At 35.2% G+C, this 20,181-nt stretch overlaps 1 long non-coding RNA gene across 1 annotated transcript; it reads right to left on the bottom strand.

Annotated features, from left to right (window-relative positions):
- Positions 1-9,636: 9,636 nt before the first annotated feature.
- Positions 9,637-13,667, bottom strand: LOC140016062 (uncharacterized). Its single transcript, XR_011822396.1, has 3 exons — positions 13,487-13,667; positions 12,087-12,173; positions 9,637-9,767 (listed from the first exon to the last, which is right to left on the bottom strand). It is a non-coding gene; the product is annotated as an uncharacterized lncRNA (long non-coding RNA).
- Positions 13,668-20,181: the final 6,514 nt, after the last annotated feature.

Below are 20,181 nucleotides of genomic sequence, written 5' to 3'. Positions count from 1 at the left end.
ATATAGTACTATCAAATATGTCCTAGAAAGTCAAAGGAATCATGCTGAAAGAAATTAATTGTTGTTTGAACACCTCAATTAATATCATGAAGTGGACAAATAACAAGAAAGACCACAATTGAGGCGCTAGGAGATTCTTGAACGTGGCACAAATCTAGATCTTTTTGTTGGGAAAATTGGGTAATTTTTCACTCAAAAATAGTATTAGTAATTTAAACTGATTCAATAATTCTTAAGAAAGATCATTAAAAAATTTTCTTAAACAGAATTATCATTCCAAGTAAATTTCCAGGAAAGGTTGGAGGGGTCACAAGCGGTCCTACTTAAAACCCAGTTTTCTTATGACAGAATTTACGTGCATGGTGTATTATCACAATTAGATCTGTGTATACATAAATGGTACGTACACATGAATAAGAAAAATATATCCAAAAGAACCGTATAAAATACTACAAATAAACCCGACAAATATATTGAATGTTATACTACAATTGAAAAGAAACTACTAAATAAATGCGGAATAAATAAAAGAGATAAGGAAAGAATGCACCCGAAAATTGATAATGGAGTTCAACTAATTTTGCCTAATTTTCGAATACCGCCTAAGTGACATGTTCTTAATAAATTTGGGAGAAGTTTGGTGTCTCTTCTTTGGTGTGTTTCTATTAGGAAGTTTGAGAATTATTTTATAACTCTCAAGCAATCCTTCAATTTCTAAAGTCACCGATGTGGGACTTAGCAAATATGCCAAAAGTCAACAAATCTCCACCTTGACATAATTTCTAGTTCCACCAAAAATATAAACCTTCTCCCTCAAACAAAAATAACAAATGGTCCTTGCGGTGCTTCCAAATTTGCGCCCTCAGGCGCCAACTCAAATGTGTTGGATGTTGACCAAGTATAAATAATGTTTAAATTTGGACCTTATAATCACCTTGGTCATCATATCTACAGGATTCTCCGTAGTCCGAATTTTCTGGAGAAAAATCTCCTCTTCTTCGAGAATTTTTCATACAAAGTGATAGCGAACATCAATGTGTTTCATTTTTGCATGCAAGATATAGTTCTTTGCTAAGTGAATAGCACTTTGACTATCACAAAACACATTAATGTATTTTTAACCAACTCCCAAGTCTTCAAACAATCCTTGAAATCAAATTGCCTCCTTCACAGTTTCAGTAATCGCCATATACTCTGCCTCTGTTGTAAACAAAGCTACTATTGATTGCAAAGTAGATTTCCAACTAACTAGTGCCCTGGCAAATGTGAACAAAGAGTCAGTTGTCGAACGTCGCTTATCCAAGTCACCTGCATAGTCAGAATCACAATATCCAACTACAAATTGACCAAGTGATTCATCCTGCTCAAATACTAATCCAACATCTACAGTATCTTGGATATACCGTAGAATCCATTTCACAGCTTGCTAATAACCTTTGCTCGGATCATGCATAAATCTGCTTACCACACTAACTGCCTGTGAAATGTTGGGTCTCATACACACTATTGCATACATCAAGCTACCAATTGCATTAGCATACGGGACTTTCGTCATATATGCTCGCTCTTCACCCGCCTTTGGAGATAATAGGCTATTAAGTTTCAAATGAGAAGCAAGCGGAGTACTTACAGGTTTTGAACTTTCATTCATACCAAAACGTTGTAGTCCCTTATTCAAATACTGTTTCTGTGTTAGACAAAACTTACTTCTCGTTCTATCCCTGCTTATCTCCATACTGAGAATCTTTTTAATTTCTCCCAAATCCTTCATCTCGAACTCTTTATTCAATTGAGCCTTCATTTTGTCAATTTCAACTTGGCTCTTTGATACTATTAGCATATCATCAACATACAAGAGTAAGTAGACGTAGGAATCATCTCGTAATTTGCACAAATACACACATTGATCTTATTTGCTTCTTGTGTACTTCTGGTCCATCATGAACTGGTCAAATCGTTTGTACCATTGCCTCGATGAATGCTTCAATTTGTACAACGATTTGCTCATCTTACAAACCCAATTCTCTTTACCAGTAACTTTGAATCTATCTGACTAAGACATATAGATTTCTTTCTTCAAGTCACCGTGAAGGAACGCGGTCTTCACATCAACTTGAGTTAGCTCCAAATTCAACTGTGCTACCAAGGCCAACAAAATTCTAATAGAGGAATATTTAACAACTGAAGAAAATATCTCATTATAATCAATTTCCTCTTTCTGAGCGTAGTTTTTAGCCACCAATCTTGTCTTGTAGCGAGCATCAATCTTGTCAGGAAATCTTTCTTTCTTTGCAAATATCCATTTGCATCCAATTGCCTTCTTGCCCTTCAGTAGTTATATCAACTTCCACGTCTTGTTCTTCTAAAGAGATTGCATCTCTTCTTCCATAGCATCTTTCCATCTACCATTTTTTGCACTTCGAACTGCTTCAAAAAAGGTTGATGGAACATCATCAACAGCTGGAAGTGCATAAACCACCATGTTAGCAAAACGAACAGGTTTTTGAATTTCTCGTTTTGGCCTATTGACGGCAATTGACTCTTGCTGTTATTGAGGTTCTTGGGTAGAAATCTCTTTCTGATTTGACTCCTCTTCTGCCATATGAGAGTCACTGATGGTGCTATTTGTTAGACTCACCATTATTTGCTCAAACTCTATTTGTTTCGGCATACACTCCACCTATTATGGAGTAACATTGGTCCCATCTTGGGTTATCTTATTCAACATGGCATATTCATCAAAGGTAACATCCCTACTAATAATGGTTTTCTTTGCTTTTAGACACCACAAACGGTATCTCTAAACTCCAACATTAAAGCCCATAAAGAAAGACTTCTTTGCTCGTGGATCCAACTTTGATTCATTTACATAATAATATGTAATAGAACAAAAAATATGTAAAGAATCATAGTCTGTTGCAGGTTTTCCAAACCATACCTCTAATAAAATCTTACCATCGATTACAGATGATGACAAGCGATTAACGAGATGTTAAGTGTATGTCACAGCCTCAGGGCAAAATTTTCTGTTTAACCCAGCATTAGACAGCATGCAACGTGCTTTCTCCACTAGTGTCTTGTTCATACGCTCTGACACCCCATTCTGCTGTGGTGTTCTTCTAACTGTGAAATGCCAAACTATGCCACACTCTTGGCATATCTCCTGAAAGGGATCACTCTTGTATTCTCCGCTGTTGTCTGTTCGGAGAACCATGATCTTTCTTCCCGTCTGATTTTCAGCCTGAGCCTTCCATTTAAGGAAAACCCCTAGCACATTATCTTTGTTATTCACAGTAAATACCCAAACTCTTCTGAAAAAATTATCAACAAAAGCGACAAAATAGTACCTGTCTCCAAGGGATGGAGTCTTGGCAGGTCCCCATTGTGGCCGCCCACCTTTTCTTAAGGCGAACCAAAGGGTTTGGTGGACCGCTTGCCCAACTCTCACCAGAACTACAGAGTCAAATCACAAAAATCCTACATAACACACAATCGAACCCCAAGAAAACAACAATCGAAGATTACTAAGCCGAGAACACGAAGGCCAAACCATTCTGAGCGATAACATTGCGATCAAACGATTCACGAACAACGAAAAATGAAAAACAAAAAAAAAGATGAAAATGAACAGTAGCTGCCACGTCACAATCCTACCGGATTGCTGGTCGGATTCGAGGCAGTGAGCAACCCAAAAATTTTTCAAAATCCTCTGCTAATCCGGCCAGATATCCGGCCAAGGACTGGCTGAATACACCGCCGGATTCGTGAACAGTTCCCGCCAGAAATTTTCTTTCCTTGTTCAAACATCATGCTCGTCCGCTCGACCAATGGTTGCAAGTAGCATCTCAACAAATTCAAAGGTACCATATCAAACGAATACACTTAATGTACATGGTTAAACACTTATATACATACATTGAAAACTTTACAAATCAAAACGTGATACTTGATTAAGAGACAAATTAGGGTTTTGATTACAAAAGAACGTTTATACTAACTCGACCCTTTCTTTAAAATCACGGTTCAAAAGTGTTGTTCCCTGTAAAGAAAACAAAGATAACAGGAAGGGGGTGATTTTACGTTCAATGAGGTACCCAATATACAAGCAATCAGGAATTATGGAATCAATGAAATGATCACGTCAAATAAGGAAATGAATAACCATCTCAAATAGAAAAGATACAAATGGCTCTCAAGAGCCAAATTCCCTTTTTCTTCATTAGTGCTTGATCAAGTAGTAGTTGATACTCCGTCAACTTTCAAGTATAGTAACCAGTCTAATAGAGCACCACTTTACGCCAAATTCCGTCCACCAAACATATCCCTTACCAGGCCCGAACACCTCAACAGTAACAGTGGGTGGTAATACTCGAGTATACCGGAAATCCAGAGTCTCCAATATCCAAAGATTTCCTAGAAGTGGATTACCGTGGTTCGTTATCTAATCGACTAGGCCCCTTGCCGGTTCGACTCGAGTAACTAGCTCCCGATTTTGAGTTCAAAAGTCATAAAATGGTCGTTGAACTCAACCCTCCAAACGACATCAATAAATACAGAGAACAGATACAGAGAACAAATACAGACTTTACAATATACAGAAACCAGAATAAACAGATGAGAGAAACGAGTGTGATAAAGTACACCCTCGTTTCATACAAAGTATACAAAAGTCACAGAAAGCCGAGATAAGCAACAAATTAGGGGAGTGGTATACTTACCAATTCAAACAAACAACTTCAAATGTTTCCTTCCGAAGTACTTGGATCACTGGCACATCCTAAACCACCAAGGTAAAATAATTGATACTCGATTACGAGTCATATGCCTAATTATCAATGCAACACAAAAGTATAGTTTTGGAGTGAAAAGTTAGTAGCTGGTCCTAAAGACATGAACGATCCAAAAATCCTTCGCTTCTACCGAAAACCATACCTACAATGATTTACTAACTCTAAATTTAAGGTGCAAAATGAAAGTAAGAATAATTCTAGGAAAATAGGATTTTCCAGTTTTGCCCACCACCATTTGAAAAATCATATCTCAAGATTCTTAAGTTCAAAATTGATAAAATATATACTGTCGAAAAATAGACTCAAAGGGGTACAAATTCTCAGAAGACACATTTATAAGATTCATACCACAAGTCAGTCAAATTCGAGCCTCAAGTCGCTGCTTCATCAAGTAAAAGACAGAACAAGTATGTAATTTTAGTCAACATTGGAAAAATCACCATAAATCACACAGACAGAACTAGGGTCTAAAATTTTCATGGTTTGTAGCTCTATGAATATAGTTTCAAATGCAACAAACAGAACGTAATTCCAATTTTTCGTCATCAAGATACAATAGATTTCTCAAAACTGCTCAACCTTGTTTTTCTTTACTTTCCACCCTCCAAGTCATCACCAATCTCAACTCAAATCAACCACAATTACACACGCAACACATAAGTTAGAAACCACACATAATTAGGCCACAATACCCCTTCAATTTGAGCCAATTAATAGCTCCAAAACCAAACACAATAAAGCCCTAAATTGAAACCCTAATTTGAAATTTACTCCCAAAATCTGAAAGTTTCTTTAAACAAGTCCATCTAACCCATAATACCCTAGTATTTCACATAATAAAGCTATCAAACTATAGCCAATTATTACTCATGACATAAGGGAAGAAAAATCCCCATAAAATTTGAAAATGTTCATAACACCACTTCAAACCATCATATGTCTCATAAAATTACCTATTTTGCAACTATAATCCACTAATTGACAATTAATTGAAGTAGAGGGAAGATTCTAGCCAAGATTACCTTGTTCTTTCAAGAAAGATGGAAGCTTGGTGCTTTCTTCTTCAAAATCATTCCACCAACACCTTTAGTATTCCTTAGTTAACACTTTTATGAAATGGTTTGCAAAGTGGTTGACTAAATCTCAAGATTCAAGCAAGTTTAGAAGTTGAAAATGAAGTTTCTTTCTTGTTCTTTTCTCTCTTGAGGGCCAGCCAAGAAGCAAGAAAATGAAGATGCTTTTTGGTCAAAATTTGATAATTGGTAAAGGTAAAGAAAAATTGGTCAGTCACATCCAATCGGGTCGTGACACTTGGCACTTTTTAGGGTTCAAGCTTATATTCTTTCTCCCAATGGTTAATCTATCTGGTTAATCTCTAATTGTCTCCTAACACCTTGTAAAATAATATTTCTGAATACCTTTTCACCTAATCGTAAAAATTTTATCGCACTAGCCGATCCCACATCCACAATGCACTTCAAATTTAACGTATACTAATTTATACCAGAAAAATGATTTAAAAACTATATTCACTTATAAAAATCTTTGAAAAATTAATATAGTAAAGTAAAGTAAATGAAATGCATGCAAAAATAATATAATATAAGAAAATTTTACAGGTCCTCACACTCTCTCCCCCTTAAAGAAATTTCATCCTCGAAATTTTCTTCTTTTGCCCACAAAACTAAATTCTACAGTGATATCTTCTACTTTTCAAGAGCTTCCCTTTACTCATACCGTTACCACAATCAAACCTAGAGAGAAAATCGTAAGAATGCAATGATTAAACTCCCTACTAAGAAAATTAGTGAAAATGTCAAAAGTTCCCCCTTTCGAACCACAAACAGCAATTTTCACTTAACTTCAAAACTAAGCTATAATAAAAAATTCATGAATCAGGAATCAAAACTATCCAATCACCAATATTTAATATTACTTATCAAAAGATCCAATACTAGATTCACTACTTCTATCGGGAATACACTTACTACATCAAGTTTGCATATACATAGTTTCACAAATGCAATTATTTCAGCTAACACATCACTAATTGCTGACTTTAACTATTACAGCAGTTTCACCATCCCAAAATTCATTTGTCTTGGGCAGTTCCCGTATGAAGTTCATTACATGATTCACACTTAGCAGCTATACATTTCTTCTGGAAGTGTCCATTCTTTTTCTCCTTTTTTCCTTTATCCTTCGTAGCGGATCCATCTCCATACATCTCTTTATGTTTTCCTTTGATATCGCAAGAACTTCCTTCACCCCATTTATCTTTATTACTAGGAATGTCCTGAGATACTGTTCGACTAGACAAAGGCACTAACTCAAACTTACTCCGTACCTCTTCTAGGATCTCTTCATATTTCTTCTTCAATTCTATGTTCTTGTATAGTAACTCAATTTTTTCCGAATACTCCTGTTTCCATCACCCTTCCCAATACTCACCTAATCTCTTTTGGAACTCTATTTCCTTTTGAAGAATCTCTATTTCCTTATACATATCAGTCAAATGTGTCGTCTCCCCAATTCGCTCGAACTCAAGTGATAGCTTGCCAGACAAATTAAGAGATCAAAATAAGTAACTGAGTACACTCAGGACTCAAACCATATAACTGTAAAGTTCCCTCACTCCCAATCCAACCACGAAAAAAAAAATTACACTTAGGTATTTCCAAATAAAATAGATGAGAAAGTAAAACATAGTTAGGGCAATATCTTAATATACTATGCCACTTATCACTTATATACCTAACGAAACCCTAAAACATGCTTCATATCTAAATAGTTTCACACCCTATCTCAAGTTTTGCATACAGGTATAGAAACCAAATCTTTTTTCTAAAATTTCCATACCTAATTCCAGACTCCTGATCTCGGCACGATAATAATCAAGTCAAGTCCACACTTTGACATTAGTGGTTAGGTAGCAAGGAAGTATAAGCAAAGGTAATTCATCAAGAACCAAGTTACAAGTATCCGATATCATAAAAGGGTTTAAAATACCTATATAATTGCAATTAAACTGTCTCAAAGGCCAGTAAACACTTATCAAGTCCTCACGGGCATAGGGGAAAGAAACAGGTCTTCGATGCAAATTTCTCGATGTACACTATAATCTGGTCGCTGCCTATAGAATCCCTAATCAGGCTATGACTAGATTAATCCATGATAACCCTTCTATATCCAATCTCTCCAATCAGTCTAATTCACTAGGTCAAATGTTAGAATCTTCTGTACTTTGACCTTTGCCATCAAAACTCACCTTAGTGCAATCAAGATACAAATCCTTATTCTAGTGCTCTCCACTATTTGGTATTCAAGTACAAGAATCCACCATAAAATAATTCACAACTCGAGCCGGCCTGTCCCAAGAGTAAATCATCTATATTAGAGATTCCTATCCAACATACATATCTATTTTTCTCAAGTATCATAATAAGGGATTCACACTTATAGTAGGCACGATTCATAGCTTACGCCCAAGAAAAGCACTAAGTCCCACTACAAGAAATTTGGTCTTTAGTGACAACCTATTCTTGTCACAAAAAGTAAAAAGTCATCACTAATGGATTTTACTGACAACTTTCCGGTCATCACAGGGTTGTCACTGAATGCCCGTCGGTAAAAGTATACACTGATGACTTAAAAGTCGTCAGTGAATAAAGAGCTTTTGTGACAACTTTTCTTATCAATAAATGCTTGGAGTTTAGTGACAACATGGCTTCTTGTCAATGATGCATGAAGCAATATCGTCACAAAAACTCAACAATAGTCATCAGTATATGGTCCAATTACTAACAATTTTGTTGTCACTAAACACCTTTCAACAGTGACAACATATTGTTGTTAGTATAGAATTTAATTCAGTCACAACAATTGTTGTCAATAAAGGCACCTGATTTACTAACAATAGGCGCTTATCATTGGAGAAATGTGATTCAGTTACAATATCTTGTCACTGTGTAGTCTGATATATTTCTTGCTACAGTAATATAAAAAAATGGGAGCCACCAACAATGCTTAATGAATAACAAACGCATTCACCCATTACAATAGAAAATGCCAAAATATCATAATAATCCTTCCAATATCACAATTTTGTGCAACATCACATTATAAAGAGTTTGACAAGTAGTATCAGAGTGAGTTTTATCATATAAGGCAAGGGAGCAATACAAAACGAATCCAAGTCCCAAAACATTTTTGTGTTGCCCGAAACATTCCCTAAGCATAAGATAGCACTATAACCAGTCTTTGAGTCAATAATTAGCCCCGGCTACTCATCTTCCAAAACTCTAAAATGTGCAATATATCTGCAATAGAAAAATACAATTATTAGTAGATGACAAAACAAACTTGAGAAAAGGAAAATCAAATGAGGATTCACAAAAAAATAAAGTCTCATTTATTTAAACTCTCATCCAAATAGTGACTACATAAAGAGCAGAATAAGAGACAAAATCAAAGATAGCTCTTAATATGCACATAGGAACCAATTGTAGAGAGTAAAAAACAAGTATTGTCACAGGCAAAGGAAGCTCTTAATATCAAAGACGTATAACAACCTTCAAATTTCCTAAATAAAAAAAAGTAACAAGCATTTACTAAATTCTTTGGCAAATTACATGTTAATATTGTCACAGACCAAGGATTAAGGTTCAATAACTTATGCTATTTTTGAATCGCAACAGCCACTGTATCTATAATAAATATGTCTTAGTCACAATTCAAGGTCTCATATATGCTGTAAAATTACAAGAGCGTCTCATTTACAAACATAACACAATTTAGACAAGTATATATAGTTGAAAATTGCTTACCATTCAATATGAGTAGATGTGTCTTGGTTCTGCATTTCACTTTGTTGGTTTACAAGCCTCTCCATAAGTTGCTGTTGGGATTGGACTGCCATTTCCAATTCAGCTAAGTGCTTTTCGGCTTGTTATACTCTTTTCTTGAATTCTTCTCTCTCTGAAAGTTATTGTGCAATTACAATAGCTTAGGATAGACCACGACCATGTACATCTAGTTACATGTTCATTTACTTCAATGGAAATGTCCACTTCACTCCTATTTGCACCACTAGATTCAAATTCCAACAATTTCTCTTTCACCTTGCTCTACAATCATAAAATTTCCAAAGTTAGATATGCATGAGAGTTGAACAAATTATATTTTCAAGTAAAATTTGTATTTTCTTAGTAAGTTCATAGCAAATGTCTGGTCAACCATTATATTCTTCTTCTTGCCGAAGTGCGTGATGTCATAAATTTCTATTGGTCCAACTTCCCTTTCTTCTTGTGCTTCCTAATAGTTTAAAATATTAAAAAAACTTGACTAGACAATCTGAAATACATGTTTAGGATAGCCAATTACCCGATTAGTTTTATGATGAAGAAAGGATTTTGTTCCAACTATGTGAGTGGTTTTTGCTTTGAACTATTGATCTTATTCCTCTCACTCATCTTCTGCACTTACGAAGTTTAACCAAGATCAAAATGAACAAAGATATGAGTAATAAGAGTAGTAAAGATCAAAAGTTAGCCTATGCACCACAAAATTTGGACTACAGGAGTAGTCAGAAAGGTAATTCTAACCTAATTCATCAATATATAGTGGACGATTTGCAAGTGCATTGTAGCCTTTAGTACTCCAGCATGACAAATAGGCTTATGCTAGAAAATCACTTGTTGTCCATAAAAGAGCAGCAAGTAACATAAAATTTTCTCCTATGGCTGCATCATAAGTCTCAAAGCCAGTGTCAAATAATTCTTTTAGCTCAATAATTAAAGGCCTAAAAAATATATCCATATTATTTCATGTGCATTTAGGACTTGGAATAATTATTGATAATAGGAAAAATGGCTCCTTTAAGCATTTCAAAGGTGGCAAATTATAAGGAACAAGGATTACAAGCCACATATTGTATGTATTATTCATATTTCCATAGGGATTGAAACCATTAGTTGAAAGCCCAAGCCTAGCACTGCGAGGATCCTTAGCCAAAGATGAATGAGTTTTGTCAAACTCCTTCCAAGCTATTGAATCAGCCTGGTGTCTCATTGTGTTTTCATTGTCAACACATTTCTCCTTATGCTTAAAAATACTCTTTGCAACCTCGGTTGTAATGGGAAATAGCGAGACACTTTTCTAGGAATTTTAGAACCAGGAGATTTATACCTAGGTGATTTACATTTATCATTCGGGTAGTGATCTAGGCTTTCATTTTCTTACCAATATAGTGCACAATCATTTTCACATGCATGTATTTTTTCACACTTGAGGCTCAACTCATGAATTAAATTTTTTGCATCATAGTATGAACTAGGAAATGATACCATGGGAAACACTTGATTGAGAAATTTCAGTAACATATTGGCAGATTTGCAAAGTCCATCAATTCCTGGTTTTCAAAAGAAAGATATGGACAACAAAGGAGAGTTTGGAGTACTTATCACAGCCTAGGTAAAGACTTTTTTTAGCTTCGGATAATAATCTAAGAAACCTACTTGCCTTCTTGCTCATTTGAAATATCCCTATTATATTCCCCCAAATTTCTCCAATTCTCACCAAAGTTAGCTGCTTCTACGTCATTTAACATTTCCTGAATATCATCGGACTCACTATTTTTTTTCATCTATATTTATGTTGTCATTTTCATCATCATCAGAATCTTCAAAGTTTTACCATGATATACATATCTAGTATAGCTCTAAACAATTCCACCACACAAATGACTTTTCATGACCTCCATAGTTTGATCTTCAAAGTTGTTGCACACTTTACATGGACAAGGGAGCTTATATGTGGGATCTTTGGCTAAATAAGCAAACTCAACAAATTCTTTCACTCCTGTCAAATATCTAGGATCTAGGTAATCTTTAATTGACATCCAACTCTCATTCATGTTCATGTTTTTTTGCCTTTTATCCTAACAAAAAAAAATATGCAAGCATGATATTATAATGAAGACACGGCAGTTAATTTAATCTTCCCAAACAACAACAATGAAAAGTAAACAAAGTGGAACACAACTATATTTGAGATTGTCACGAACTGGAGCAAGGATACAAAAAAGTACAAAAAAAATCATAGTAATTAGTCTTAGCTATTAAATCACATTAACCACTGTGTACCTACATATGCGTTATATACATAGTGTATTTAGTAGCTGTATAGCAACATTACAATTTTTAGGATGATTTAGAAAGTATAAATTTCTAGCAAATTGGACTGGCTATAAATAACAGAAAAACAGAAGCAAAGAGGAGATAGAGAGTATAAAGGTACCACAAGCGAAAACGGTAGCTTGATTGGTAGATTGTAATATCCTAGACCCAAATATGAATCTGAAGCCTTTGTCAACAGGTTCAATTGCTGCAAATAATAACAAAAATCAGTCGACTGCAGGAGAGATTAAGAAGCTAACTTGAAGCTATACTAGCATTAGAAAACTACAGAAAGAATTCTTGGACCTAAAACTAATTGAGAGCCCTCTTGGCCAATAAGTCAGCAAACGATAATGCAAAAAAAAAAAAAAAAAGGAAGCTGAATCAATTACTCTCAGACAAATGACTCAACTAAACCATGCAAAAACTTCCAAAAGGAAGGAAAAGAAAATTACTCCTATCATATTCATTAATTGGCAGGAAAATCAAACACAAATAAAAAATATTTACTAGTTGATAAAATCATCCCTCGAAATTAACGAAAAGATGCTACTTTTTAATGATAACTATAACTTGCATCATAGAAATCAGTCAAAACATAGGCAAAGCAGATCTTCCAACAAACACCTTCCTAACTCCCAAGAATGCATGAATTTTAGATCAAAATCATGTCTTTGTAGTTCCTTTCCTGTAAATAACATAAAATTTTTTTACATCCATCGACATGTTAAATTTGAAATGAAACTCAAGAAAGTTGCAAGTGGTTCTTGAGACCCATTTCTTAAATATCAAATCTTGAGCTGCATTCATCTATAGTAACATAAAGCAATGAACCAAGAGTGGCAAGAGTCCAAAGGTCGATCTATTTCTAGGAATTGAGGAGATCCCTTTTCAGGAAATAGGCAAAAATTACCAATTGAAACCAAATAAATAAGAAACAGGTCCATACATAGAAAACTTAGGTAATGTGGAGGAGAAAGCACACTCCAAATGGATAAACAGTTCACTCTTCAAATTTCCATGTCAATTTACCAAATTTTAACCCAAAAAAATACATCTTTCACTGCAGAAAAATTTCACCAAACCTTGTAACTATATCTCTGGCTACTCATCCACTTAATTTAACCCCCAATCACTATTTTCCCTTTCCCTCTTCACCCAACACCACTTCACCAATTATTTTCCTCACATGCAACCACTCACTGCCAAAAGTTCACAAAATTATGTACTAATTATCTTTGCCACAAACAAATATAGCATTACATTTGCCCTCCTAGACCTATCACAAACCCATACATACCCACACTCCAATCCCACTAAAACCCTTTCCTTGTTCAAGACAAAGTTGGCAAAAATTAATTAGGGCATAAAACTACAATTAAACAAATTCCACAAGGAGAAGATGACTCCATCCATAAATCAAATGAAACCCAAAAAAACTGGACAAAACTTCTTGGCAAAAAAAATTAGGGCAAACAAATTTTAGGGTAAAATTAGGGAAGAAAAGGATAAAGGACACACCTTTTGCAAAGAGTTGGTGGCTGACATGGTCTTCCGTTCAGTGTTGCGGAGCCATTATCAATCAATCGAGATGAGGAGGAGAAGTTCTATTTGGTTCGGCCGAGAGGAGGAAGAGAAGTTCTATTTGGTGAATTGGTTCTAAGTGTTGAAAGTGAGTGAAAGAGTTGGTAGCCGATGGTCTTGTCCATTTTTGTTTGTAAGTGTTTTACAATACCCATGCCTATATCTTTATTTATTCATTTTCAATGAATTTCAATTCCTTAGTTTTCCCCCTACTTGTTTGGTAGCAAAATTTCAAATAAAGTTTTTTACTTTTACTCTTTAGTTGAAATAGTATAATTTTAGTAATATATTATCAATTGGTACTTTTTAATATTTTTGTGAAAATACTCATAATGGTTGGTAAAATTTTGTTACATTACTCCAAGTGAAAATGTACTTTTGTTATGCTTTAAATAGTTTATTTTAGTGGTTAATTTTGCTCTAAATTATTGTACTAGCATTGATTTGCAAGACAAAACTTGAGTTCCCAATAGTTAATAATTCATTAAAAAGAAAATACACAATAATAGCTATAAAACGTGTACAAATATTTTAGATAAAATAGTGACAAGAGCAAGTTGTCACTAACTACATCAATTATTATCAGTGACAACAATGGACAAACTATCAAATAAAGGGGAATTATTACTGATGACATTTAGAGAGTCGCCACAGATGTAGTTTCCCGCACTTTGGCGGGAGTCCATTTGTGACAACATTTAAGGGTCATCACTGCTGCCTTTGCCCCTTTCAGTTAATTGTGGCAACCTTTCCTATTGTTGGTAATGGGCCGCATTTTGTGATGACCTTTTTTCATCACTAGAAAATGTTGTCACTAATGACCAAATTTCTTGTAGTGTCCTTTACACTTATTCACACAATTGGGACCATAACACCACTAGGCCCAAACTCACTCTTTGCAGAAACCACGCGAAGTGGCTCTGATACCAATTGTGACAACCCCACCTTCCCCCTAAAGCGAACCAAAGTGTTTGGCGGACCGCCTGCCCAACTCTCGCCAGGACTACAGAGTCAAATCACAAAAACCCTACATAGCGCACAATTGAACCCCAAGAAAATAACAATCTAAGATTACTAAGCCGAGAACACGAAGGCCAAACCATTCTGAGCGATAACACTGCAATCAAACGATTCACGTTCAACGAACAACGAAGATCGAAAATGAAGATGAAAATGAACAGTAGCTGCCACATCACAATTCGGCCAAGACTTGGCCGGATATCCGGCCGGATTCCAGGCAATGAGCAACCCAAAAATTTTTCAAAATCCTCTGCTAATCCAGCTAGATATCCGGCCAAGAACTGGCCGGATACACGGCCGGATTCGGTAAACAGTTCCCGCCAAAAATTTTATTTCCTTGTTCAAATATCGCGCTCGTCCGCTTGTCCAATGGTTGCAAGTAGCATCTCAACAAATCCAAAGGTACCAACTCAAACGAATACACTTAATGTACATGGTTAAACACTTATATACATACACTGAAAACTTTACAAATCAAAACGTGATACTTGATTAAAAGACAAATTAAGGTTTTGATTACAGAAGAGCTTAACAAAAGAACGTTTATACTAGCTCGACCATTTCTTCAAAATCATGGTTCAAAATTGTTATTTCCTGTAAGGAAAACAAAGATAACGGGAAGGGGGTGAGTTTACGCTCAATGAGGTACCCAATATACAAGCAATCAGGAATAATGGAATCAATCAAATGATCACGTCAAATAAGGAAATGAATAACCATCTCAAATAGAAAGGATATAGGTGGCTCGCAAGAGCCAAATTTCCTTTTTCTTCACTAATGCTTGATCAAGTAGTAGTTGACACTCCGTCAACTTTCAAGTACAGTAACCAGTCCAGTAGAGCACCACTTTATGCCAAATTCCGTCCATCAAACATACCCTTTACCGGACTCGAACACCTCAACAGTAACAGTGGGTGGTAATACTCAAGTATACCGGAAATCTAGAGTCTCTAATACCCAAAGATTTCCTAGAAGTGGATTACCGTGATTCGTTATCTAATCGATCAGGCCCCTTGCCTGCTTGACTCGAGTAACTAGCCCCCAGTTTTGAGCTCAAAGGTCATAGAATGGTTGTTGAAGTCAACCCTCCAAATGACATCAACAAATACAGAGAACATATACAGATAACAGATACAGAGAACAAATATAGACTTATACAGTATATAGGAACCAGAATAAATAGATGAGAGAAATGAGTGTGATAAAGTACACCCTCATTTCATACAGAGTATACAGAAGTCACAGATAGCCCAGATAAGCAGCAAATTAAGGGAGTGGTACACTCACCAGTTCAAACAAACAACTTCAAACGTTTCCTTCCGAAGTACTTGGATCACCAACACATCCTAAACCACCAAGGTAAAACAATTAAGACTCAATTACGAGTCATATGCCTAACCAAGTAAATTACTAATGCAACACAAAAGTATAGTTTTGGAGTGAAAAGGTAATAGTTGGTCCTAAAAACATGAACGATCCAAAAATCCTTCGCTTCTACCTAAAACCATACCTACAATGATTTACTAACTCCAAATTTAAGGTGCAAAATGAAAGCAAGAATAATTCTAGAAAAACAGGATTTTCCAGTTTTGTGCACCACTATTTGAAAAATCATATCTCAAGATTCTTAAGTCCAAAATTGATAAAATTTATACCGTCGGAAAATAGACTCAAAGGGATACAATTTCTCAGAAGACACATTTATAAGATTCATACCACAAATCAGTCAAATTCGAGTCTCAAATCTCTGCTTCATCTAGTAAAAGACAGAACAGGTATGTAATTTCAGTCAACGTTAGAAAAATCACCATAAATCACACAGACAGAAATAGGGTCTGAAATTTTCTTGGTTTGTAGCTCTATGAATCTAGTTTCAAACACAATAAACAGAACTTAATTCCGATTTTTCTTCATCAAGATACAACAGATTTCTCAAAACTGCTCAAGGGTCTTGTGAAAATTTCAGCAGCACTTCCCTTGTTTTTCTTTACTTTCCACCCCACAAGTCATCACCAATCTCAACTCAAATCAACCACAATTACACACACAACACATAAGTTAGAAACCACACTTAATTAAGCCACAATACCCCTTCAATTTGAGCCAATTAATAGCTCCAAAACCAAACAAAATAAAGCCCTAAATTGAAACCCTAATCTGAAATTTTCTTTAAACAAGTCCATCTAACCCATAATACCCTAATATTTCACATAATAAAGCTATCAAACCATAGCCAATCATTACTCATCACATAAGGGAAGAAAAATCCCCATAAAAATTAAAAATGTTCATAACACCACTTCAAACCATCATATGTCTCATAAAATTACCTATTTTGCAACTATAATCCACTAATTGACAATTAATTGAAGTGGAGGGAAGATTCTAGCCAAGATTACCTTGTTCCTCCAAGAAAGATGGAAGCTTGGTGCTTTCTTCTCCAAAATCACTCCAACAACACCTTTAGTCTTCCTTAGTTAACACTTATGGAATGGTTTGCAAAGTGGTTGGCTAAATCTCAAGATTCATGCAAGTTTAGAAGTTAAAAATGAAGTTTCTCTCTTGAGGGCCGGCCAAGAAGCAAGAAAATGAAGATGCTTTTTGGTCAAAATTTGATAATTGGTAAAGATAAAGAAAAATTGGTCAAAGTCACATCCAATCGGGTCGTGACACTTGGCACCTTTTAGGGTTCAAGTTTATCTTCTTTCTCCCAATAGTTAATCTATCTAGTTAATCTCTAATTGTCTCCTAGTACCTTGTAAAATAATATTCCTTAATACCTTTTCACCTAATCATAAAAATTTTATCGCACTAGCGAGTCCCACATCCACAATGCGCTTCAAATTTAACGTATACTAATTTATACCAGTAAAATGATTTATAAACTATACTCACGTATAAAAATCTTTGGAAAATTAATATAGTAAAGTAAAGAAAATGCATGCGAAAATAAAATAAAATAATATAAACTAAGGGAATTTTACGAGTCCTTACACACCACACATCTGAATATACATAATCTAAAATACCCTTAGTAGTATGGATGCCAGTGCCAAATTTCACTCTTCTTTATTTTTTCAGAACACGATACTCACAAAATTCTAATTTGCAAGCTTTTGTACCTCTCAACAATCCTTACTTGGCAAAGATTTTGCAAGAATTTTTCTCCAGCATGTCCCAATCGCATATGTCACAACTTTATTTCTTCTGCATCCTTCTTGATACTGAAAGATATTGCTGCTGCTACTGTCCCAACAACTATATTACCTTGGTAGTAATACAGATTATTCTTCCTCACACCTTTCAATATCACAAGTGCTCCCGAAATTGTTTTAAGAATTTCATCTCGCATCATCACAATTAAGTCTTTTGACTCCAAGACCCCCAAAGAAATGAGATTTTTTTTCAAATTCGGCACGTACCGAATATCTTTCAAGATTCTGGTGGATTCATCATGATTACGCAGCTTGATTGAATCTATCCCAACTGTTTTACATGGATTATCATTTTCCATGTAAACAACTCCACCATCAAGTTCTTCAAATTCAAAGAATCACTCTCGCATGGGAGACATATGGTAGGTACAACTTGAATCCAAAATACACTTATCTGGATGGGCTGTTGAAGGTGATACATCTAAAGAGAAATCTGATTCCGCATCACTTTTACACTCTGCAATATTTACGTCTTGAGGAGCTTTCCCTTTCGTTTTCAACTTTGGACAGTTTTTCTTCCAGTGCCCTTTCTCATGACAGAAAGCACACTCATCTTTAGCAACTTTAATTTTCAATTTGGACATTCCTCTTCTCCCTTTGATTGGCTTTGTTGATGATCTCTTGCCACTAATTTTTCATCTGCTGTAGTTACTTCATTTTTTATTTTATCCTATTTTCTCAATTCATGACTATACAAAGTAGAACATACAACATCTAAAGACACATTCTCCTTCCCATGAAGTAACGTAGTCTCCAAATGTTCAAATTCATCAGGAAGGGATGACAACAACATCAAAGCCAAATCTTCAACTTCAAATTTCACATCTAAATTTAACAGGTTTGTTACTAACTAATTAAACATAGTGATGTGTTCATTCATAATAATACCTGGTTGGTAATCGAATCGGAACAATCTTTTCTTCATAAGGAGTTTATTCTAACCACTCTTCTTTAGAAAATTCTCCTCCAATGCGCTCCATAATTTCCATACAGAAGTCTCACTCTTGAAAGCATACTTTTGTTCTCTGGGTAAATACGATCAAATAGTTCTGCATGCCAATTGATTTATAGTACTTCACTCCTTCTCTTCTATGTCATCTGGTTTCTTTTCTTCAATGACAATGTCAAGACCCTGTTGAAAAAGGGAGTCTATGACCTAACCTTGTCACATGCCGAAATGGTCAGTACCGTCAAATGTCTCCACCGCCAGTTTCAAACTTGACATTGGAATTCTCGACTATGCAGACGAGGAAGCCGATGCCCCAGATGTGATTCTTGACGTGGAATCGTCTGATGCCATTACAGACTCAAATAATAGTATTCAATATAACAAATTACAAACAAGTTAAAGGACGAACCTTTGACTCTGATACCACTTGTTGGAAAAATCGGGTAATTTTCCACTCAAATAGTACTAGTGATTTAAACCGATTCAGTAATTCGTAGGAAAGATCGTTAAAACAATCTCCTTAGACAGAATTACCATTTCAAGTAAATTTTCAGGAAAGGTTTGAGGGGTCACAAGCAATCCTATTTAAAACCCAGTCTTTCTATGGCAGAATTTACGTGCACGGTGTATTATCACAATTAAATTCGTGTATACATAAATAGTACATACACACGAATAAGAAAAATACATCCAAAAGAACCGTATAAAACATTACAAATAAACCCGACAAATATATTGAATACTATACTACAATTGAAAAGAAACTACCATATAAATGCGAAATAAATAAAAGAGATAAGGAAAGAACGCACCCGAAAATTGATAACGAAATTCGGCCAATTTTGCCTAATCTCCGGACACCGCCTAAATGACTCATTCTTAATAATTTTGGGAGAAGAAAGAATTACAAATAATTCTTTGGTGCCTCTTTTTTGGTGTGTTTCTATTAGGAAGCTTGAGAGTTATTAGAGTTATTTTATAACTCTCAAGCAATCCCTCAATTCCTAAAGCCACCGATGTGGGACTTCGCAAATATGCCAAAAGTCAACACTTTTGTGCAAAAGAAACATTATACTGGCAACACATTTAAATTAATCCTTTCTGATTTACCATGGTAATCCAGGCTGGAGGCAATATGAAATCAATAGACATCCAATTCAGATTGAGAGAGACTGAGTACTACTCTTGCATAATAATAGTATGGATAGGCATTTACCAAGAACTTCATGGAGTTCTTCTGCAGTGCAGGCTGCTTGTACTGGACCAACTTTTCTGCCATTATACTTAGATTCAAGAACACATTTTTATGCAAATTCGGCAAATGGTTGACAGATAGTGGAATACATACCTTATACAACTCTATTTTGAAGCAGCCACAACATGGCTGTGAGGACCCGAAAAATTTCTTATTGTTATCGAATATTAATGGTTTAATTAAGTATTTATCC

Source organism: Coffea arabica, chromosome 10c (genome assembly GCF_036785885.1).
Source record: "Coffea arabica cultivar ET-39 chromosome 10c, Coffea Arabica ET-39 HiFi, whole genome shotgun sequence".
Lineage (NCBI taxonomy): Eukaryota > Viridiplantae > Streptophyta > Magnoliopsida > Gentianales > Rubiaceae > Coffea > Coffea arabica.
Note: the sequence above shows the minus strand (reverse complement) of the source record. Positions and strands in the feature narration are given on the sequence as shown.